Genomic DNA, 5,018 nt, shown 5'->3' on the forward strand with positions numbered 1-5,018 from the left:
GGAGCGGCCACTGCACACCAGTCTGGGCGACAGAGTGAGACTCCAACTCAAAAAAAAAAAAAAGGCCCTGGAGACTAAACAAAATCAGGCAGATCCTGGAGGGAAGTTGGTACTTTTATATAATATACGCCCCTCCCCCCCTTTTTAACAGCTTTTAGTCTGCAGGAAGACTATAGTATGAGATGGATAAAACTCTCATAGAAAACATATCTTGATGTATCTCTTGATCTGAATAATGAGAGTATAGAGACAACTATAGCCACTAGACAATGAGGGGGCGATCTCCAGGAAAGAGAGAGTCAGAGAAGTAGAGCCTTAGGTTCTGTGAATAAACTTCGCTCAAATTTCTGTCTCACCCTAAACCACACATGTGCAGGTTAGGTTCAAAGCAGTCTAGTTAAGGGATAAAGCGATGAGCTGAGATCTGAGCTACTGTACAAAAGATACAGTTTGTAGTTTGAATATAACCGAGTTAATTGTCTACCTAAAAAGATAATCAACATTTTTCAGAGTATACTAGGATCCATATTCTCTACAATATAACAGTCACAACATCCAGGATACAATAGACAATGACTTGACATTTGAAGGACCAAGAAAATGTAATCCATTCTCAAAAGAAAAGACAATCAGAAAAGTCTATTCTACAATGACCCACTTGTGGAATTAGCAGACAAGTATTGTAAAACAGGTATTATAATTATTCTCAATGATGTAAAAGAAAATATTGTTTCATGAATGAAAAGATAGGCAATCTCAGATGACAGAAATTATCTATTAAAAAATGTAAATTCTGGAATTAAAAATTACAAAGTCTGAAATGTAAAAAAAAAAATCACTATATGAAGTTAGAGCAGAATGGAGATGACAGAAAAAAGAATCGGTGAATGTGAAGATAGACCAATGGAAATGATTTAATCTAAAGAAAACAAAGAGAAAAAGAATTGGTGACGAGCATGACAAGAGGCCCAAAGTCCTCTGAGACAACTTCAAAAGTTCTAACACACATATAGTTAGACTCTTAGAAGGAAAGTAGAGAGAAAATAGAGCAGGAAGAAAACTGAAGAAATAATGGCTGAAGAATTTTCAAATTTGGTGAAAGACATACAATTATAGATACAAAAAGCTTAGCAAACACCATGTAGGCTGTACAGAAATAAACCACTCCAGGGCATAAAGCAGTCAAAGTTTTGAACATCAAGGTAAATAGAAAGACCTTGAAAGTGTCCAGAGAAAAATGACATATCACATATGGGGAAACAATAATTGAGATTATTGTTGATTTTCATGAGAAATTTTAAAGGCCAGAATAGAGTAGAACATTTACATAAGGCTGAAAGAAAAAAAAAACAAACCCTGCAAACAAGCCCTGTCCATTCAGAATCCTATATCCAGTGAATATAGTCTTCAATAATAAAAGCAATACAAAGACATTTTAAAGATAAAAGACAACTCAGAGAATTGATTGCCAGCAGAAGTGTTTTATAAGAAGTTCTTCAAGCTGAAAGGATATGGCACCAGGCAGAAACTTGAAACTTCAAAATGAATTAAATGTATCAGAAATGGTAAGCATTTTGGTAAATAATTTTTGCCTTTAATTTGAAAGAAATACATATGATTGTTTACAGTAAAAATTATAATAATATTTCATGGACTTTATAAATGTATATAAAGATAATACATATATCAATTATAGCTTGAACATAAGGGGGAATAAAAGGATTTATTTAGTTGAAATCTTTCTACATGTTATTTGAAGTAATACAGTATTAACTCCAGGTAGACTATGAAAAGTTAAGAATGTATATCACAGCCGGGCTTGGTGGCTCAGCCTGTAATCCCACGCTTGGGAGGCTGAGGTGAGTGGATTGCCTGAGCCCACGGGTTTGAGACCCACCTGGGCAACTTGGAGAGACCTCATCTCTAAATAAGTCAAAAAAAAATTAGCTGGGCATGGTAGCGTGCACCTGTAGTTCCAGCTACTTGGAAGGCTGAGGCGGAAGGATCACGGAGCCCAGCAGGTGGAGGCTGTGGTGGCCGGGAGTGGCCACTGCACTCCAGTCTGGGTGACAGAGTGAGACTCCAACTCAAAAAAAAAAAAAAAAAAAGAATGTATATCACAATCACGGAGCAACTGCTAAAGATAATGTAAAGAAAGAAGTATAATTTTAAAATACAAGATATAAATTAAAATGTAATTTTGAAATATTCAAATAATCCAAAAGAATGCAGTCACAAGATAGAGAAACAAAAAGCAGGGGTAACAAAAGTAAACAAATAATAAACTGTTAGCTATATAGTCAGCCACATCAACAATGACATTATGTGTTAATGGACTAGTACTCCAATTAAAAGGCTGATACTATAAGCATAAAAAGAAGCAAGATTCAGCTATATGCTGTATTAAGAGGATGAACTTTAAATGTAAAGGTCCAAGTTGAAAATAAGTGAATGAAAGAAATATATCATACTAACAATAAGAATAAGACTACAGGAGTGTGGCTATGTTGATATCAGATATTATAGACATCAAGATAAAGATTATTACTAAAGGATATTTCATAACGGTAATATGATCAAGTCATCAAGGGGACATTACAATCATAAATGTGTATATACCTAACACTGATGCTTCAAAATACGTGAAGCAAAAATTAACATAATAAAAATAAGTAGACAAATCTATAATTATACTAGGAGACTTTTTTTTCTTTTTTCTTTTAGATATGTGGGGTACAATTCAGGGTTAGGTATACAAATGTTCATTGTGCACGTACCCTTGTTAATAAGATGTGCCCCCTCCTCCAGCAGTTTCTCACTACTGCCAATCCCTTTCCTACAGTATTATGATAGATGTTCAATGTTCACTTATGAGTAAGAACATGTGATACTCGGTTCCTTGTTTCTGTGATAGATCACTCAGTATTACAGACTCTAAGTTCATCCAAGTTGCTGCAAAGTTCATAATTTTGTCCTTTATGGCTTTATAATATTTCATCGTGTATACATACCGCATTTTTTTAATCCAGTCTTCTTTCTATGGGCAGCATGGCTGGTTCCATGTTTTTGCTATTGTGAATAACGCTGCAATGACATGCATGTGCAGGTATCTTTTTCACAGAGTTATTTGAGTTCCTCTGGGTATATTCCCAGAAGGGAGATTGTGGGGTCATATGGGAGGTCAAATTTTAGATCTTTTAGGGATCAGCACACTATTTTCCACAGAGGTTGTACTAGTTTACACTCCCACTGACAGTGTAGAAGTGTTCCCTTTTTGCAGAATCCCCTCCAGTATCTGTTGTTTTTTGAGTTATTGATGATGGCCATCCTGACTGGAGTTAGGTGGTATCTCAGTGTGGCTTTAATTTACATTTCTTTGGTGACTAGTGAGGCTGAGCATTTTTTCACGTATCTGTTAGATTTGCTCCTATATCTTCTTTTGAGAAGTGTCTATTCATATCTTTTGCCCACTTTGTCATGGGGCATGTTTTTTTCTTTTTGGCATGTTTGAGTTCCTTGTAGATCCTAGATGTTAGACCTTTCTCAGATATACAATTGGCAAATATTTTTTCCCAGTCTGTGGGCTGTTTCCCTGCTCTCTTGATGGTTTCTTTGGCTTTGCAGAAGCTTGTCAGTTTGATAAGGTCCCACTTGTCTATCTTATCTCTTATGGCATGGGTACTTGGGTTTAGATCAGGAATTGGTTGCCAGTTCCAATTTCCATAAGAGTGTCTCCTACATTTTCTAAGGTTCTTATAGTTTAAGGTTTTACGCTTGAGTCTTTGAACCATTTAGAGTTGATTTTTGTGTATGGTGATAGGTAGGGGTCTTGTTTTAATCTTCTGCATGCAGTCAGACAATTTTCCCAGCACCATTTCCTGAATGGGTTCTCCTCTCCTCGGTGGTTGATGGTGGAGGCTTTATCGAAGATGAATTGGTTTAGAAATTGACGTTCTGCTTCTGGAATCTCTATCCTGTTCCACTGGTGTATACACCTGTTTTTGTACCAATACCAGGCTGTTTTGATTATTGTAGCTTCATAATAAAGCTTAAAGTCTGGGAGCATGATGCTCCCTGCTTTGTTTTTTTGGCTGAGGATTGTTTTGGCTATTTGTGGTCATTTATGATTCTATATGAATTCCTGTAATGTCATTTCCAGGTCTGAGAAGAATGCTGCTGGTAATTTAATGGATATTGCATTAAATCTGTCAATTGCCTTTGGTAGGATGGACATCTAATCAATGTCAATTTTTCTAATCCATGAGCATGGAATATTTCTCCATTTGTTTATATCACCTCTTTGATTTCTTTGAGTAGTATTTTGTAGTTTTCATTGTAAAGGTCTTTGACTTCTCTGCTTAGGAAGATGCCAAGGTATTTCATTTTTTGTGGTTATTTTGAATGGGATTATGCTCCCGGCCACCGCTGCCTTGACCTGCTGGGCTCCGGCGATCCTTCGGCCTCAGCCTTCCGAGTCGCCAGAATTACAGGCGCACGCTACCACACCCCGCTAATTTTTGATTTATTGTAGAGATGAGGTCTCTCCTGCCCAGGTGGGTCTCAAACCTGTGGGCTCAGGCAGTCCACTCATCTCAGCCTCCCAAAGGCGTGGGATTACAGGCTGAGCCACCGAGCCCAGCCTGGAATACTTTCAATAGGATCAGTATCAGCTCCTCCTTGTATATTTTGTAGAATGCTGCTAGAAAAACCTCTATTTCAGTTAGGTTTTCAAGTTTCTTTCCATACAGGTGTACATAGTAATCTCTGATAATCTTTTGTGTTTCTTTGGGGTCAGTTGTGATTTCATCTTTTGCATTTATTTGGACTTTTTCTCTCTTTTTCTTAGTCAGTCCAGCTAGGTGTCCATCAATCTTGTTTATCCTTTTAAAAAATCAGCTTTTGGTTTCATTGATTTTTTTAAATTATATTTTTGTCTTCTATGTCCCGAATTTGGGCTTTTATTTTGGTGATCTGGATTCTTCTGCTGAAGTTAAGGTTTTGGTGGTCTTGCTTTTCTG

Source organism: Carlito syrichta, unplaced genomic scaffold (assembly GCF_000164805.1).
Source record: "Carlito syrichta isolate Samal-C Ts95f unplaced genomic scaffold, Tarsius_syrichta-2.0.1 Scaffold306974, whole genome shotgun sequence".
NCBI lineage: Eukaryota > Metazoa > Chordata > Mammalia > Primates > Tarsiidae > Carlito > Carlito syrichta.